Source organism: Haliotis rubra, unplaced genomic scaffold (genome assembly GCF_003918875.1).
Source record: "Haliotis rubra isolate DU_JTF1 unplaced genomic scaffold, ASM391887v1 Scf54, whole genome shotgun sequence".
NCBI classification, from domain to species: Eukaryota; Metazoa; Mollusca; class Gastropoda; order Lepetellida; family Haliotidae; genus Haliotis; species Haliotis rubra.
In genome coordinates, this window is record NW_025767235.1 from 1,883,857 (window position 1) to 1,904,442 (window position 20,586).

General features: G+C 39.2%; 1 pseudogene; it reads left to right on the forward strand.

Moving 5' to 3' along the window:
• LOC124253353 overlaps positions 1–20,586 on the forward strand; it is a 93,887-nt pseudogene that overhangs the window by 31,045 nt on the left and 42,256 nt on the right.

Here is a 20,586-nt window from a genome sequence, read left to right on the forward strand (position 1 = left end):
GTAGATGAAGGAATGTAAGCAATGGCCAAGGGCAGAGACCATGCCGACGTTGAATTTGTTGTAAATATACGATGGAACAGTCATGGCCCATATTAAACTGACCTTTGTGAAGTCAAGTTCAAACATGGCTGTACAATCCCATTATACAGACCTTGTCTTGATTTGTTCCACTGTCACATGGTCAGGTGCTGGACAGTTATTAAACACTAGATGGACTTTGTGGCTCTCAATGGCCGAGGTCACGAGGGCGCACGCGTGGTTATGGCGGTCAGCCGCCAGTGAAGTTATATTGGACCAATCGAACAAACTGGCTTTGCAGTATTTGATTTTATCACACTAAATAAATTGGAATACCTGGTTTATAAGGAACTATCAGACGGGTTCTATGTCAAGAATGGGATCACTGGAACACGATCAGGAAGAGGACAATCAATAACCCTACACGTTTTCAAACTTAAAAGTTCAAACTGCTTACACCATATTAAATACATGTAAATAACATTCTTGCCAGGGGTATTCTTGAATAAGGCGATGATGTCTCTGTTACTCAATTACAATTATCAACTATTTAAAAAAATTGCTTCACTTCACAGTTTGCAATATACGTAATGTTAAAAGGGTTCCACCAAGGTGTGGGATTTTTCAATACCAGCTTTTTCGTCTGACAAGAGATTAACCATGTAAGGCTATAAAGACATATATTTTGTACGCGATGAACACACTTTTCTTGGTTTAAACTTAGTGTTTTCATAAAGTATACTCATATACCTCACAAATATGGGTCGCATATGTATAGTATCTACTGAATAAGGCTCCTAGTATCGCAAAACGCTCAGTGCATGGGCAGTGCATGGGCGTGAACACCCCTGTACAAATAGATCCAAGGAGTGTGATCCATGTTCATTAAGAGACAACACACCCACGGGTTAAAATGTCATGGAGGAAAAAGACTTTGACTGAAATATGATCGAAGTGATATGATTTTGAATTCCTGGAATAACATTTCGATTACCTGTGTATTATACTTTTGAAATAAAAACGTTTTATTCTATTCACTTTAAAGCATGATATGACAATTTCAAATCTGAAAAAGAACTGTGGGCGTTTGATAATTGAATATTTATTTGTTTCAAATTGTCATATATAGAAACGAAATAATAACCGTGCAGTTCTTGGGATTGATTCTTTGCACCTATGTGTTTCCAAGTGTTGTAAAATAATTTTAATGTATTAATGTTCTTGTATATTAATTTAATATAAAACTTCAGCGGAAGTGAAAATTTAGATTAAATTAAAATTCCATTAACTGTGTAACAGAAATGCATACTACCAAAAGTTACTTTATATTATCCATTCTGTTTTTATAGAAACTGAATTCTTCAGTACAAACTGTTTGTGAATGTTCTGAAATCACTGTAATGACAATATGTCTTTGTTTGACATAGTTTGACGATGTTTGAATCTACGGACAACAAAATAAATATATACTCACAATACCATTTCTTCAAATACAAGTAAACCACACTTCCAGATTTCTTTCTTCATCTATGTTTCCTAACCAACAGGTGATGTGCATAGTCAGAATGTTGTTTATGTTTAGCTGCCCTGACTTAAACTCAATCGATGTCAACCGAACTGTGGTAATTATCCCAGTCTTTAACAAGCTGGTGCGAACAAGCAGCGTGTGGTGACACAGTCGTGTTTAGTTTCCCGCCAGCTGAGCCACAATGCTAAGATTGGGCTGTTTACATTTCGGGCTATGGACCTGCTAAATCATCTTTAATTAGGCTCATTAAGTGTGTTTTTGCACAGATGGAATGTGACATGGCTCGTCTTATGCAGATGCTTTTGTTTTGCTGGGTCATCAAAATTGCATTATCACCGAAAAAAAATCATTTTCCATAAATAGAATTTGTTATATCAGCAACGTAAACGAAGTTTAAAAAAACTTGAACGATAAGAAGACGAGTAAAAGTAAATTCTGGTACAACCGCCAATGTCGTAGAGATATTCACGAGTCAACAAACGAGTAGTAAATTAAAAGAAATGCAACGAACCATGGTGGATACCAGTGATCGCCATGCTGACTTGCTCAGTGGAGACATTGGCCATGGCACCAACGTTGCGGTAGACCCGTTGAGATTACATTAACAATCTGAATCCCCAGCAACTGAAGTGTGTTCTGAAATGCAATTCAATTAGTAAACAGTCTCGGTGTCTTGGTTAATTGCATGTCATCGCTACCCAAGTTGCTTTGATCGATGCTCATAATGTCAATCACTGGATTGTCTGGACCAATCTCCACAGCGTTTACAGAGCGCCGTCATATACCTAGAATATCACTGATATTAAACAACAAACTAAAATGTTGTGATAGTACACCTGGAACATATGAGTCAGCGCAGACCATATGAATGTCAGTTCAAGGAAACAGGGCATACATCATCATACACATCTATGTTCTCCACGATGTTTTTATGTCATAATTTGTTATACCCATGCCCCTTTCAATACAAATAGTGAGCGAGTGAGTTTAGTTTTACGCCGCACTCAGTAATATTCCAGCTATATTCTGTAAATTATCGAGTCTGGACCAGACAATCCAGTGATCAACAGCATGAGCATCGATCTGCGCAATTGGGAACCGATGACATGTGTCAACCAAGCCAGCGAGCCTGACCACCCGATCCCGTTAGTCGCCTCTTACGACAAGCATGGGTTTATGAAGGTTCATTCTAACCCGGACCTTCACGGGTCTTCAATACAAATAGAGTTCAGAAGGACGTACCGTTGCTGTCGATGGATAAAGTCATCATATCACCTCAAATCTTACCTGAAATCATGGAGATCACCTGGTGTTAATAATCATATTCCGCACGAAATAGATAAAAAGTTCCCAGAAAGTTGTTGTTCTCTGTTTGTACAAGCTGTCTATTGTCTAGGTGCAAGGCGAGTGTCAGGTTACCTTTCAAATCGTCCTTCCCTATGTCCACCTCCTATCCAACATCCTAACTACAAAACATTGCCCCTCTCTCTTCCTACAGAAGTTAATTATAGCGTTTCAAGTATTTACACACCATTCAATTGCAGTAAACACGGGCAGGTTGCCTTTTAGGTGTCTTATCATATGTAACAAGTAGTTCCGGCGCTGTTTCAGGATATTGAGGAACGACAACAGGAACCTGCCTGTATTCCGGAGCACACGTGACCTAGAGCAGAACAAACTCATGTTCAACAAGCAGCTCAATGTCATGAAACTCGTTGGCTTCACAGATTGGGTAAACAATAAATACTGAAAAACTCTAGAAACAACATACATTTATCCCCGAATGTTTTGCTTATTTTTTTAATGTTTGAAACTTACTCAGTAACTTGCGATTTATTGAATAAAAATGGAGTTCTCTTTTCAGGCTTTTAGGGCAAAATGTTTGGAATAATTTAAATAATAGATGTTTCAGACATCGATACCGACTCATCTCTCTGGAGTAATTGCTATGCGTGGCTGTTATGATCACAATAGCCTTGAAATAAATGAAAATGAAAGACTGCTTCACTATGACTAACAGTTGAACATGCATTTCTGTCGTTTAATTCCTGTATTTTGGTTTCTTTTCAGGAAATCACGATGATTTTCACTCTTCTCTCCGCCATATTGCACGTGACAAACATCTCGTTCGTGCGAGATGACTGTACAGAGAAAGCGCAGTTTGCAGACAAATCCAGTTTATCCATCGGTACGCCAATCGACAGAATCTAACATTGATATAATTGCCACGTAGAACTAAGATTAAATGGGTGTGAATGCTTCACAAACACCGCTTGATCTAGCTATAAATGTCGATGGATTTGTGAAGTAAATAGGCTGAAGCGTGGTTTGGAAGCAGTGGGAATGTTATTCATCCCTGAATGACAATGTATTACACTATGGAACTACTTTCAAAAGTAACTATATATCCACCTTTTTAATCTTCTCTCTCATTGCTGTTATTATGTATTCGGTAATTAGGCGATATATCATCCCAAAATAGCTCCAGCCAGATCCGGGTTAGAATTGGTCTTCAGCACCCATGCCTGTAAGAGGCGACTAAAGGGATCGGGTTGTGAGGTTCACTGATTAGGCTGACACATGTCATCGAATCCCAAATGTGTAGATCGATGCTGACGATGTCATTCACTGGATTGTCTGGTCAAGACTCGGTAATTATAGACCATATTGCTGAAATATTGCTGAAACAACAAACAAACAGCTTTGCAGACCACTGTGACGCCATTGTTATGATGGTGTTCTAATCCAATGACATCCGAATCTCTCTGCTGCTGAAGCTGTTGAGCTGCAATTGTTACACTAGCGACAGCAGATCATTACTGTTGTCAGACTGAAATGGTTAGAACATGAATCTAGGATAATACATAGAATCTCACCCTTGTCTCTCGTTATATCAAAATAATCGGTACTGAAAGTTTTGAGCTCCTTTACCATCCTCAGGGGTTTGAATTTTATCATTTTGTCTTGATATATTATCTATTATAAGTCACTGGCGTGAGAACACTTGATATAACACTTTTCCCGGAACTTACAACCTCAGGGTTTGGGAAAAAGATTATGAGAGATCAGTATGAGTTTGTTTGTATTTTGTCTTCTCTTCATTTTCTCGTCCATTGACCAGACAAAGTTGACAATTTTATAAGTGTATTTATGAGGTCTGTGTATTTATTGAAATAACTGTGTAATAGACCTTGATAATAAACCTTCCTGAATATTGTGAAAGGCATAATGCAAGAATATGACAGCACGTTATGGTTAGCGTAAACATTTATTGTAAACCAAATAGATTACAGCATCCATTTCCGGAAAAACATGCCAAGCTTTAAAGGTTTTCAAGTTTGCACTCAGACTTCAAAACAAAAAAACTAAGGCAAGGAAGATGTCTCTCCAGTCAAGGGAACTGTTTTTGTAGACGTTCAGGCCGGTTGTCTCACGTTGCTGTGCCGTCGGTCCTGCGTTCTTTCTCACCACTGGTTGAAGGGGAGATGTAAACAGTAGCAATGAGCGCAAGTCGATTTAAATGCAGAGATCAAATTTACACGTTGAACATATCAACTGACTTCAGCAATACGACATTAAAAAACCCACGAGAGCAATGCGTGTTTTGTCGAAACAGCATATTCGTGTATTGTTGATTTTGTTCAGTGCACAGTGTACCGTGGACGACTTAGAGCAGGGGTGACAAGCTTCATGGTTTCTCAACAACTGGGTTAACTGAAGCAATGCAGCTGAAGCCCCTGTGTCAATAAGAGAAAAACCAAAATTCTTGTCAGAACATGACTGGTCTCCATGTTGTCTGTGAGAAGAATGCATCCTCCTGGATTCAGTGGTATATTCCACACCAATAATACTGTTATTCAGAAGGTAGAAGTTGCAAACATATTGTAAGCCAATTATTAAAATACAAGGAATAGTAACGCTGTATTAGTAATATGGAACTTTCTACATGGGGCAATACTGACGATACATGGAATGATGTAGTCCCTGGAATGATTACATGTATATCAAGTGGGTGGGTATACATCACAGATAGCAATGATACAAAATACTTAATATTCACTTCACAAATCATGAAACAGGTTCACAGCTTCATATCATGAAGTAAGCTAAGCATGTAGTTCATGCTGCTAAAGACGTCATTGTCCGTGAATATAATGATACGATTTATTCCGCAAAAAGTGTTCATTTGAGCGAGACACAAAAAGCTAAATGAATTTCACGATTGTATACGTATATTTCCAAAGGTTCATGGCACGAAAGATGAAATCGGCTACATTATCTTGTCATTCAACAACCGCAAATCGTCCTTCATGGGTAGAACTAAAACTATGGCGACAAACGTTTTCATTAAGAATTGTTTCTTATGTCAACCCTCAGTCGAGAAAGGGAATATATAGTATCCAAATTGCCAACGTTCTTTTTCTCTTCCATTTCATACATGTCGATCTGCGAAGAGCACATTTTATAAACAGAATGTGTACAGCCCAAACGTTTTTAAATGTCAATGTTAAATACTGCTATGATGAGTTTTCTCACGAGGAAAAGAGGAGAGAGGGTCCACTAAACATACCACATGTCTGGTAAAGAGATTCTCTGTGTTATTCCAAGTTACATTTCAATCTGATGGAAGCGACATGTTACATGTTTACAGCCTAACCTTGACAACATGTACCATGTTTTTGCAAATTAATATACCAATTAAGATGTGCTCAACTGAAATGAATATTTTAGGTTAAAGTGGATGTTGTGTCAGACCAGTACTATAGATGTTAGTAGCGGGGATCTGTAAATCACACTCGGTGTGTCAGCTTACCAGCTATCCGTCTCTGGTTACTTATGTTATGTAGTGTGTTTTGACGCGTTGTTCCCCATCTGTGTTTCAGTGAGCAAACTGCTGCAAGTGAACAAAGATACTTTGTCGGAGACGCTCATCTCATCCGTCAGCGTGGCCAGAGGTAAGAAACACTTTAGAACTGTAAACTACATTCACTTTCACACACAATAACGGTAAACTACATCACTTTCACACACTATAACTGTAAACTACATCACTTTCACACACTATAACTGTAAACTACATCACTTTCACACACTATAACTGTAAACTACATCACTTTCACACACTATAACTGTAAACTACATCACTTTCACACACTATAACTGTAAACTACATCACTTTCACACACTATAACTGTAAACTACATCACTTTCACACACTATAACTGTAAACTACATCACTTTCACACACTATAACTGTAAACTACATCACTTTCACACACTATAACTGTAAACTACATCACTTTCACACACTATAACTGTAAACTATAACTGTAACTGTAAACTACATCACTTTCACACACTATAACTGTAAAACTCACTTTCACATCACACTATAACTAAACATACTTCACTTTAACTGTAAACTACACACTATAACTGTAAACTACATCACTTTCACACACTATAACTGTAAACTACATCACTTCCACACACTATATAACTGTAAACTATCACTTTCACACACTATAACTGTAAACTACATCACTTCACACAAACTATAACTGTAAACTACATCACTTTCACACACACTATAACTGTAAACTACATCACTTTCACACACTATAACTGTAAACTACATCACTTTCACACACTATAACTGTAAACTATAACCGTAAACTACATCACTTTCACACACACAATAATTGTAAACTCACTTTAAACACACACTATAACCGTAAACATCACTTTCACACACTATAACTTCACGTCACTTTCACACACTATAACTGTAAACTACATCACTTTCACATCACTTTCACACACTATAACTGTAAAACAACGTCACTTTCTTCACACACACACATTATAACACACTATAACTGTAAACTACATCACTTTCACACACTATAACTCTTTCACGCATCACTTTCTAGCAGTACCATACATCACTTTTACACACTAAAGTTGTGCAATACTTCACACACTATATAAGCACTACTTACAATTACAGTACACCCGCACGCACGCACACACACACACACACACACACACACACACATGCCAGAGATATGAATGTTTTAATCCGGACTATCCCTGCTGGAAGGGTACTGTTAAGAGTAACGGTATTTCACTGTATCAGCGGGCAGGATGTAGTTCTCTGAACATATCCTCATGTTTATGTTGGGTCCATGTGCACCTTAATCTTTCAAAGAAATATCCAAATTTCATCGCATATGCGTCAGAGTTTCACTTTCAAGTTTCTGTTTTCGCCGAAATACCTCATGGGTCGACAAGGACAAACAGACGAAGGACGGAGTATGCTGGGAGTGCGGGGGGAGGCCGGTGGGTGGTCGGGATGGACAAGGAACGAGGGAGTCCTCACACCTTAGTGTAAATCCGCTTACTAGACACTCTCAGGAACTAAACCACAGGCATGCTTGGTGTGGACCATATTGGCACTGGGTTGGAATACTGTCAGAGGAAGGGATTCAAAGATGTGGTTTGGACTTTGTGTTTTCGAGTTTGGAATTGTGATGGCTTTGTCACAAAAAGTCGTGAAAAGTAACTGGAACAAGTGTAAATGACGCGCGCTTTCTTAAACACAAAATATGACCTACTTTAAGAGTCTATATGTACCTAATCATAATGGTTGTGAGTGTTAACATTCATGGTAGTCAGTACTCTTCTTAACGGTTACTGTAGGGAAATGTTTCAGTCAGTGAAATGGATGGAGAGATGTAACAGAATTATCCACTTGAACATTGGATTTGACCGAAACATTAAAAACGTTACCAGGCTGAAAACAGTCACCGAAATGATACACATTAAGGATGATAACACAACTATTATACCGTATCAAATACACCACCATGTTGGTTTTATTTTTAGCTGCCATCAGAAATGGGTATATACGTTCTTTGGTCCGGTATTTTAAACTTATCATTTGGGGAGCTGTAATATACGTTCTACCATGTACCTTACACTATTATATCTCTATGTATTGACTGACTAGTCGTGTGTGAATTCTCCACTGGATATAATATAACAATATTGCCCAAACCTCGAATACCTCTGGATTGAACAAAACCAAGAATTTGAAACGATGACGATGACTCGTTTACGCTTTAACAGAGAACAGTACAAGGAGATGTACTTAAAGCATATCAGCTACCTTCAAGTTCAAGGGCACCATGGGCACAGTACGTAGAGGATGCGTTAATGGGAGAATCCGTGGTGGGAGATCACTCGTGATCACTACTCACTTACAATATGTGGCAGGGTACATTAAACCTCCAGCATGAAACAGTGCGCTTGCGCATTCCTGATGGAATGGACAATGGTGAAGAAGCAATGCTAAAGAAATGAGTCATGGGAATAAACCTAAATCAGAAGTTAAGGCTTGGGGGTGACGGGGAGAGGGGGTGGGGTGTGCGTGCTGGGGGCTGCTGGACAGTGAGGGGAGACAACATGCTTCAAATACCAGTATGGTTACATATGGGAGCTCGGGTCAGCGGAGTTCAGCTAAGGCCAGCTTGGTGGGCTGCATGGACAAACATGACATAGCGAAGGGCTTGGAAAGCCTATTACAGGCGACCTGTTAACTGTTTGTCGTAGGATTTGTCTGTCACGTCTTTTCTGCAAATTGGAAGACTTGTATAGTGGGGTGTCGAGATGTGTTAGCGGAGGTGAAAGATCATGCTGTTAGTTAGCCTATGTATACAGCCTAGTCCGGCCCAGATGGTCTGCTGACCCTGCATAGATTAACCAGAATAATAAAAGTACATTTGTTTCAACCGGGCCTTAAGAGGTCGATCAGATGTCATGAAAGCCCTCGACTGCAGTTACCTCTGAAAACATTTCACAAAATGTTCCTTGTTTTGGAAGGCAAGGATTAAAAGAGAAGCCTGTCCCAAACTGTCAATTCTTCAAAATTTAAGTCAGTTTTATGTATACGATTTGGCGGCTTCCTTGATTACACAAGGCCATGTCACAAAAGGCACGATTGGAAACCTGTGGACATGGCATAAGACAACTGAGTATAATTCCTGTTAAATGCACAATGGATAAGGGCAGTCTGTTCAGTTAAGGTATTACTCCTTATAACTTGAATCCTAATGGACGTCAAGAGTAGATGGATAGTACAAAAGGAGTAGATAAGGAGTGGATAAGAAAGTGACAAATAGATGAATAGATGCAAAGAAGATGCTTACACGAAGAGCCGTTCAGATCAGTAGAAGTTGGAGATTCTAACCGCATTTTGAGTCAAATGGACAAAATGGAAATGTTCGAAACATATCTGGTTTGCAAATGATGCCATCATTTTGATGTTCCTCAGAAACCTTATAAAATTTAGTCTAAACTTCAATAGTAACGTTAATCAGCAGATCTAGCTTGTCCCACGCGTTTTCCTTATATATCTATGTGTCAATACATACATATCATCGATAATTTCTCCCAAAATATAACACATAGATGTCTGACCTTTCGGCTCTATCGTGTGTCTGACATCGGGTGACAGATATGTGGAAAGTCCATCCATGGATTATGACTTAGTACTAAGATAAACAGACACAGGTGCATGGCAATATAGGCCGAGTCCCCGCCGTGTCAAGGCAACTGTCTCTGACACAGCCATGCCAATGCTGTATGTTTACAGGGGTATTGCAGGTACTGCGTTTAGGATGGCCGTGTAGTGTGAACGACGTCACAAACATGAATCTTGGCACTATAGCCGGCGTTTAGAATCATGTCAAGCCGACTGGCTTTCAATGTTTAATTTCGTAAATGCATTTTGGCGTGAAGGAGAAAGAGTGTAAAAACAGTGATTTTTCATTTAAAAAGTCACTTTGACAGTCAACTGCAAGATCGTTTGATAACTTAAAAACCTGTTTGACTTTGTACAAAAAGAGTTTGAACATCGCGATTGTCTTTGGAACTGCGTTAAAGGGAGGAAATACGTTTATATTTTGTTCTCTATCACAAACACATCGGATATTTAAAACAATTGTTAAACATTCTAAAAAAAGAGACGTTCCCAGAAGATTTAAAAAGAAAACTTCCTCCTTTTTCTCCTGCTCTTGGTGTCGTAGTACTTGATTAGGTTCGTCTTACCCGACATGGATTTACAAACAAACATATAGACTCCAGCGTTATTGCACATACACGAATATTGTGGTAAGAACAACCATTAATGACAATTTGATTTTGGCTGAATTAAAATATATTAGTATTAATGTTAAATTTTATTCATGTATAATATTACAAACCTTTTTCGATATATTTGTATTTGGTGAAAGAAAAACTGGACGAATGATAATCTCTTCATACCAATGACCATCATTTTATTCCATTTGGAAAAAATGAAGTACTTCAATCTATGCTGGATTTTTCTTCTTTGGGGGATTTTCTTGGCATTCGTGAACTTAGAAAAAAAATCCATTTCTTGATGCATATTGGAATGTGAGATATTTTGTGCCCGACGCCTAAGTGGAAAATCGACAGTACAGGAATGGTGTGTGGCCGGTGCCCGGAGCCGCCAGATTCGGGCGGTTTGCTGCCAAATGTATTTTTCTGAAAGTGTAATCCGCAGGGGCTAGTCGCGCTTTAATCAAACTAGCTTTTTTGGTTTTGTTTTTGTTTTGTACCCTACGTAAACTACAGCAACAATGTATCAAATCGGTGCCAAGAGCAGTGAGTGGGATGAGGGGATAATTGCCATGTAAATTAAAGTCATCAAGTTCGTTTTGTTGTATTTGTCAGACATTTAAAGTCATGCTGACGTCACAGTTTAAATGAAAATGAGTCTTTTGACTAGAGTATAGGTAAAACTTCATTTCTACATAAGATGTCGTTCTTTCGACATAACTGATTCAAATTTTGATTCAATTCTAATTATTTGAAATCTGTAACAGTTAAAACATCTGTATAAAAAATCAGCGAACCCCTATCAAATAGGCACAGTTTTAAGTGTGTATGTATGTTCAGCTTAGGGGATAATGTGAAAGGTTCACACCAAGGATTTGCTACCATTACACCACCGACTCATTTCATTACAAATGTCGTACCCTTATCTATCTAGTAATAATTATCCTCATTTATTGACAGATTTCCCGTTACTGTCAGTTAATATACGCCCCATTCATGGGTACGTCTCAAGAGACATATGGCTTGTATTTCTACAATAATTCTATGTTTGATAAAAATCCGAATGCTTAAACTTGGTATAGGTTCATTGTTTATGATATAACACATTTCAGGTGAGACAGTGGTCATCCCCAAGACGGCCGAACAAGCTGCCGATGGTCGTGATGCCCTGGCTAAGGCTCTCTATGCGAGACTGTTTGGCTGGCTTGTGAAACAAGTGAATTCAAGACTGAAGCCGGACAAGGCATACAGGTGCGATCATCACTGGTAACGTTGTCCTATGTCATAGATTCCTGTGGTACATGTGGGTGTCTTCACGGTGTTTGTTCGCGTTTGGGGAACTATGAATGCGAAGAAAATACTCACTTGGATATTGATTGGTCCAAATCGGCCCAAAATCACCTCAGCATAACGATGGTTACCCCTGTACCAAAACCCCTATGTAAAATGACGGATGGGTATGGATGTGTTTGTGTTTGGGTGGGTGAGTCATTATATTTGAACCATAAGCTCTTTGGTGTTATCTTAACACCCATGCACATCTTTACTGATCACCCAGAGACCACCTCCCCACCTTCACACGCGCACTGAAATTTAACAATGCTAAGACAAATATCTGAATATTCCCTTCCTCCCTCCACACAAAACTAAACTAAACTCACTCACTCACTCATCCTACCCTAAAGATCGTCATCAGATCAAACATCCTGGTTTATTCATTACGTTCAATATTGAACATTTCTCGCCCCTTCCTCATCCGCTCTATTGTACATGTTTCAGTTTCACACCTGGGCCAAGCATCGGTATTCTGGATATGCCTGGATTCGAAAACCTCAAAATTAACAGCTTTGAACAGCTCTGTATCAACGTGGCCAATGAGCAAATGCAGAGCTTCTTCAACGACCACGTGTTTGTCCTGGAGAGGCGGGAATATGAACGTGAAGGCGTTCTGTGGCGGCACATCAACTTCCGGAACAACCAGGACCTCCTGGACCTCCTCATCATGGTGGGTGTGGGTGTAGATGCTGTATAAACATGTTCCACTATGGCCACTATGACGTCAACCTGGAGCACGATCTGCCAATGTCATGTAGTCATACCAGGATTTCACAAGTGTTTCTTCACACATGATGTCACCTTGTAAACATGTTGTCTCCGGATGGCATAGATCCCTAGCTATGTATGCTTGTCTTAAAGGGCAACTGAATGGATGGTACAGTGAAGGAGTGGGATGTTGGTGCATATGCCAATCACTGGCTTTGTTGTTATTCATGGTCTGCCTTAAAATAAATTTGTCGTGCAACGTTGAATACAAAACGAATCCAATCTTTATATAAATATTTTAATTATTTTTGTGAATACCATTAAAATGAAAACCTCATAAAATTGAAAATAAGCATCTTCCTTTGAACGGAAGTATCACCATTCAATTGTGAAATAGTTTATTTCCGGTATGTTGGAGGAAGCCCTGAAATGACTGGGTCATGGATATTTATCACTTTGGTGATACCCGCAAGTACCCGCAAGTACCCGCAAGAACGACAAAGAAAGTTTCATCGCGTTGCATCATCTTGTTTTATATTAAATCATTTCTTTTGAATGGCACTGGTTATTCTACTCTCAGAAACCCCTGAGCATCTTTGCTTTGCTGGATGAGGAGTCCAAGTTCCCCCGTGCCTCCGACTCAACCCTAGTTGAGAAGATCACCGCCAACTGCCGAAACCACAAACTTCTCACAAAGTCGAAGGCGGCAGATCTCGCCTTCAGCATCCACCACTATGCGGGCACTGTGAGTGCTTTAATCTCTTGAAGACTTGTAGACACTAGCAGACCAGACCTACACTTGTTTCAGGATTCACTTGTAATTCAAGGACCACTTGTTTGAAACAGTTTTCTTTAAAGTCTATACAATTTTGAAGTATGTTGTCGTGTTCGGGTTATTATGTTTCAAATTTAATAAATACATAAGTTGTTTTAATTTTCAAAGCAATAAGATGTCCACAGTAGCAGTTGAAATCAATAAAGTTAGAAGAAATACCACGACAGGAATGATGACGAGGATGTTGATGATGTTAATAATGATGATATGTTGATAAACAGAATATGAAACACATGCATGACATCACCTAACAGCTTTAAGTATTTGATAGTGAATGAGACGTTGCAATGCTTCCCTGCGTGCAAGTTATGACATAATGTTTCCCAAATGCATATGACGTCATAATGTTGCCCTGTATGAATGTGAAGCCACAATGCAGTCATGTGACGTCATAGGCTTCCCTTTATGCATATTGCGTCATAATGCTACCACGTATTAATGTGACATCATAATGCTAGCCTTCATGGATATGATGTCACACCAATACCTTGGTGTGACGTAAAGTTGGTGTTGTTGGCTGCAGGTGGAGTATCAGGCTGCTGGGTTTCTGGAGAAGAACAGGGACAACCTGTCTGCCTGTCTGGCTGACTGCATGAAATGCAGCAAGAACACCCTCATCAGTGACCTCTTCAAGGCCAAACTCTCCAGAACTGGCACCATCTCCAGGTAAAAAAACTAATTAACACCCTTTCAACATTCCAAGCCCCTGTATATCACTGATTTTATTTACATTATGTACTTGTGGTCAAATATCTCCAGATCTAGAAGTGATATTTCACTCAAGTGAAAGGGCAATTTATTCCTGGACTAGATTCAATCAACTTCATCGAGACTTTGACTGAGGTTAAGATCATGAAAATAATACAGGAAAATACGCAAGAAATCAAATGACCGAAGCTGACGTTATCACTCGTGGCTGCTCCATTCATATCAACCTGGTAGGTTACAGCTAATGTCAGTTAATGCAAATATTCTCCCAAAGCAACTGGAATAAGTTTAAAAAGACAATGCTGTTTGATCCAAGTTTTGTGGGAAAGCTTACTGTTTAACAAGCGAAAGTGTTCGTAAGCAATCATGTTCTCCAGAACAAAAAGCTTGAAAATGAGCACGAGTAGTTATCAACATTCAAAAGAATACGCCAGCTTTATGAATGAGTCCGTCACCTGGCGGGCAAACGTCATTGCTAACTATCGAGGGCACGTGTCTGCTTTATCGTCTACATGCTGAAAACAAAGCTGGCGATGTAGTGTCACCCTGTCTTGGCCCTACCGAAGAAACACGTAGCAAGGTGTACTGTAACGGAAGGCGTAACAAGAGGTCACAGTGACTTCTGACTGTACGTGCTCAAATATGTACGCCCATTTAGTCCTACTACAATCATGTGACGGATAAATGCACCCCACGGATCTGATGCTATTTGCGTGAAGTCTGTATTTGAACAGTCGTGAAGTGAGCTGATCCGAAGTGGAACACCAGTGTATTTGTATCATGTCAGGTATATGCGAAAGATCTTATCCATAAAAAAGTAAGCTTTCATTGACAGAGTTAAAAGAAATGACACTAATTACAGCACGGCAAAACTGATTGGTGGAACCACACAAGCAGATGTATGATCATCCTGGAACTTCATTGCAGTAAATAACTTCTAAATACTTCACTTACCTTTTTGTGCAAATTGAGTTGAGGCTGCTACCGATAGCGGAGGAAGTGCTAACCTTTTTGCGAACACCTGGTGTCTTCACTAATTTTCAGTGATCCATTCATATAATTTCATCGCAAATTTGCCTGTTACGCCCAGTTGATGTGTCGCTGGATAATCGAGACTGGGTATTCCCCGGAGCTAACTTTTTTATGTCCAGAATACTCAGAAGTATTCCTGTTTACACAGAACCTATCTCAAAATGTTTCTCTTTGTTTTAAATGGTATTTCCTGAAAGACAACTGTGAATGACGCAAAACACCCCTTACATGACCTATGCTCAACATTCAAAGTAGATTTTGTGTGAAAAAACACCGTACCGGATGTCAAATTTCCTGGGCGTTAATTTCGTCTGTAAGCAAAACTCCAATCTAATTTGCAATGTTTGCGACTTCGTAACGCTGTAAATTCAGTGTTAATCGGGGTGTTCATGGCTAATCCAAACTAGAATCCGTGTTGCCATTTACCCCGGCAGTTACAAGCGACATTTGTCAGATTCCCCACCGCACTGTCCCCGGGCTTGGAATACTGCCTTGCCACCCAGAAGCTGAGGAGTCAACTATGCTTGTCTATTTGGATGACCCCTGCCTTCTTTGAAGGTTCCACGTTCATGAGGCATTTCTGTCAGTTTCCGTATGTGGTGCAATAGTGGTACACTAGTGCTAGAAGTGGAGTAACTCCTGCACGCACAATCCTCCACTAAACGTTAAACGGCAAGAGGATACCGTCACATGTACGCCTTTGGGAGTTTAGTTGAAAGATCACTCACTTACATGTCTTTTGGAATAAAACCGATATATTGGTTTTTCTCGAATTCGTGTTTAGCAGCCCCTGGCGATGCGTACATTTAGTTGGCATTTGGTTGAAAGATCTCTCACTTATGTTTTTTGGAATAAAACCGATCTATTGGGGTTTTCGAATTCGTGTTTAGCATCCCCTTGCGATGCGTACATGCAATATCCGTTTTATGTGGATTACAGACGGGTATGGGCTGGTTTTAAAGGACTGGTACATACAAACCTTTTCAGTATCAATAATTTATTAGATGAATTATTTTTGTTTCATTCGACAATGACCTTACGAAACGAAGACTGCGTTTTGATATTAGCTATTGTGATATTATAGCCTTCACAATCTGTTTTATCTTTCAATAAGACATGAATGTTCCATGTTGATTATGATGTAAATTCAAACAATCAACAATTAAGATCAAGCCATGGGACTGATGGCCTTATTGAACATAAACGTCAAAGTCAGCGAATAACCAGTCTCGATTACCCGTCTTACCAGGGCGGACAAGGCAAAATAGCGGCAAACATTATACGAAATGATTAACACCAGTTGTTACGGTAACCTTAGCGATCAGACTACCAATATGTACAGTGCCAGACATCCATGATCACCACATGGGCACAATGTGTGAAGCCCATTTCTGGTGTCCCCAGCCGTGATATTGCTGGAATATTGCAAAAAGCTGCGTAAAACCCAACTCACTCACTCACTCACTCACATCCATGATCGTGGGTCCCAGTTCCAGATCTGATGAGATAATGTTTGTAGTTTTGACAGCACTGTACCCATATTTTTGGGTTTAAAGTTTAAAGTTATAAAGTCTAAAACACCCAATACAGTTCCTCCCTATGAAACTGACACTCCGTGGTACAGCTGAAGTAACGTTCAAAGCAAACATACTAATTTATATGTTTAAAGAACACGCCCGTTAGTTTATCATAAGGGATAGTTTCTAAGTTGATCATTGTGCTACCCGTTATTTTTAAAAATATGAAAGAAAATGTAACCTTTTTTTAATATCCCACAATCCCAGATGTGCTTATGTGTGACAAAGCAACCTCTGTTGTCACTAATGTTTAGTAATCCAATCATGTAGTTTTCATCACTATTGAGTCCAATTGCTTCAGCAGATAATCGGGACTGATATCTTCTATTTACGTGTACCCATGACGTACCCGTGGTAACAACGCCTCTGGGTGAATGGGAAGTGTTGTCACTGCGGAGGTGGGAGGGGTGCACATTGAAAGGATTGCGAATTGTATAGAGTTTGTACAAATATAGCGAGATGACACAAGGTAGATACAGCCTATTCACAGCTTGAAGATAATAACGCGACCACATACTCATACTTATTCATAAAGACGGCATTATGAACATTTCGGGGGTAGAGTACATCGGATGTATCTTCTCATAACCTTAGGTCAGTGAGTAACGGTTCATGTAACTGGGTATATAGCTGTTGTAACGTCGATCTTCGTTTCTTACCCAGTGATTTGAGGACCAAGCATTCATCTCAGTGACGAGCCGGATATTTATGTTTGTGATTGAAAGTTTTTGTTGTGTTTCGATTGTGTTTTGAGTTGTACACATTAAGCGCATAAAATGTAAGTAAATATTGACAGTATGAATTTTATAACTAAGCAGCATGTATCAGTTCATTCTGTTAGTTTTCAATGATTTGTATTCTTTGAAATTATATCAGGTATTTTTATCCGTAACATTTTTTATTTAGTTATATTGTCGCACCTTTAAGTCTGACATTTTCATGATTTTATTATCTTTTCATGTGCGTTTAAAAACTAATATTTGAGTGGACATAGATAGGCATCATGGTATCACCCTACTGTTGTTTGTGTGATGTGGGGTTTTTTAATTGATAAAATACATGTAAATTACGGAAGAATGATGCACGAGTATTTTAATTGTTTTCCGACTGACATAGGACTTCATCACCTCTTAAATATACACTGTCCCCCCGCAAACATCCAAACTACCTCAAATGTCCCATCTTATGTATGTGACGTTGTCTAACGTCAAATGTCCCCTTTTATGTAAGTGACGTTGTCAAACGTCACTTTCTTAATTCCAAAGTGACGTCACTTGGTCACCAGCCTTGTAAATGTAGTGCTCCACATCCACCGCCCTCTGAACACGAGCCACCCACAAGTGAATTGCAATTAAGGTATTTCAACATTGTACGAAACAGGTGTGTATCATGACGTCACGTCCTCTGTTTCAGCTCATTCGCTACGAGGCCGAGGACAAAGCACCAACGTGCAAACAACAGTAACGATGCTTTTCCGGATGATAGGTAAGAGGGGCCAGATGGGTGATCCCAACTCAAAATAATGAATTCCACTGATATTTTCAGAATCAGAATCCTCAAATTACACGAAATTCATCAGACATCAATTACATACAACCTTATATCTCACTATTAATATGTTTTAAAATATAACATTTGACTGTTTATATGAACGACATTTTTTCAATTAGCAAATATTGAAAACATTTTTGATAGTGTGACCCCTGTTTGGAGGCTCGGTGGAAATAAATGAACAGTCTAGGTCACTGATGTCACACTAAACACAAGGTTTGAATTCCACGGGCAGGAGGTGCTGACTGGTATCTGCCTCTACCTGTACGTGAAGTCACACAAATAGGACAACCCATTCCACCTAGTAAGCAAGCCCTGCATACATTTTGATGTTTAATGCAGCTCATGGCTTCAGTTGTTGTGCAGACCTAATTAGACGACCGCCATCACAGGACTGAACCTATTAGAACCCGAAACGTACAAATGGCGACCTTTGCAAACAACTCCCGTTCTTTGAAGGCTGTTCATCAGCTTCTTGAAGATGAACTCTCCGTTTTTTGAGGACATGTTTTGTGTTTGATTCCATCGGATCGTGACTGGCAATTATATACCGTGTTTGTTTTTTCGACGAATTCAAACAAGTTTTTAGTTGAGGTAGATTCTGGCTCTTGACCATTAGGCTTGTCAATGGTGTAGTGAGAAGAGACAACACTGAGTGTGAAGTATTACCCCTTGAGAACACACGACCAGATCTTAAAGTACAGAAATCTGAGACAAGAGAAGTCAGAAGTGATAGCAAGGAACAGCTGTGTATTGTCTTACTTACCAAACATTGCTGACATTTCTACTGTGTCCGTGACAAAGGATATACCATTGATAATAGATGCATTGTCTCTTTGTCACAGATATGACCGTTCATTAAAAGACAAGCATTCTACAACTGTGTCACAGTATTTCAAGGTAGGTGAACTTTTTCCTATGTACTCACGTGTGTTGACCCATGTCCACTCTTGGCGTGAATTAGCATGTGTAAATAGTACACAGCATGTCATTTTATTAGCACTCTGAAGTACAAGATTAGCATAACCAAGAGCATACGCGGCTCAGGCCTGGCTGGTGAAGTTTGGGATGGGTCTTCATTTTTCGGTTTGTGAAGAATATGCCACAATACTACGTACCCAGTAAGATTGTAGATACTAATATATGTGCAATCTTCGGCGCCCAGGATAAATGTCACGTATAGGCTGCACAAATGAACACACGTGTTACAGCACAATAACCATGATAGACGATACCTTGTCAACTAGAATGAAACCATTTCTCAAACTTCAAACTTCTCTATCAACTGCGGAAGGCAGTATCTATAACATGAACAGGTAACGGTTACAATGTGGTACCCTGGTGTTCCAACGATATTCAGAGTACGGCATTCCCAAAGTGTATTTCGAAAGTTAGGTACAACATATTGAAATTTAAGCTGCTCTATCTCCAACATGAGTGCTGTGACGCCATAGAGTTGTGACGTCATTACAGTATTCTTTGTTCGATTGTGTTAAAGTGTTTGTAAGGCCTTTTCATATGTGCCAGTAAAGTATATTGACGTTAGTGTTTAAATATATACAGCGACATGTTTTGTTTATACTCTATCATAGGTGTCTTAATAATTCAGATGGACAACCTACTCAAACCAGGGAACTCAACCGATGCCTATTCACACATTATCTTCCCTAATACTAAACTAATGCTATATACTATAATATACTTACACTTACACCAAACATATCGGTTTCATTATGGCATGGTAGAATGAAGACAATCACGCTGTGTTGAACTGCAATATTTAACAGTTGAAATTTCCAAATTCAGTATGTTTATTTGCTAATTACTAATCATCAAAAACAATATAATTTATTTATGTATGCCTCTGGCACGGATGACCAACACTGCACAAACGAAAACAGTATTTTGAATGTATGCTACACAGGATATGGTAGGGGTAATGAAATATGAATCCCTTGAGCATCAGTGGATTATCATTATATAATCCAACACGCAATCAGTGTCTTAACAATATGATACTCTAAACAATAATTGTTGAATGGTCTGATATAGAAGTCATTTTGTTCAGAACTCATCCCTGACAAACACGATAAGGTTACATGTCTGATTCACAGTATCTCATGAAAAGTGACATTATACAAATAAGTGTC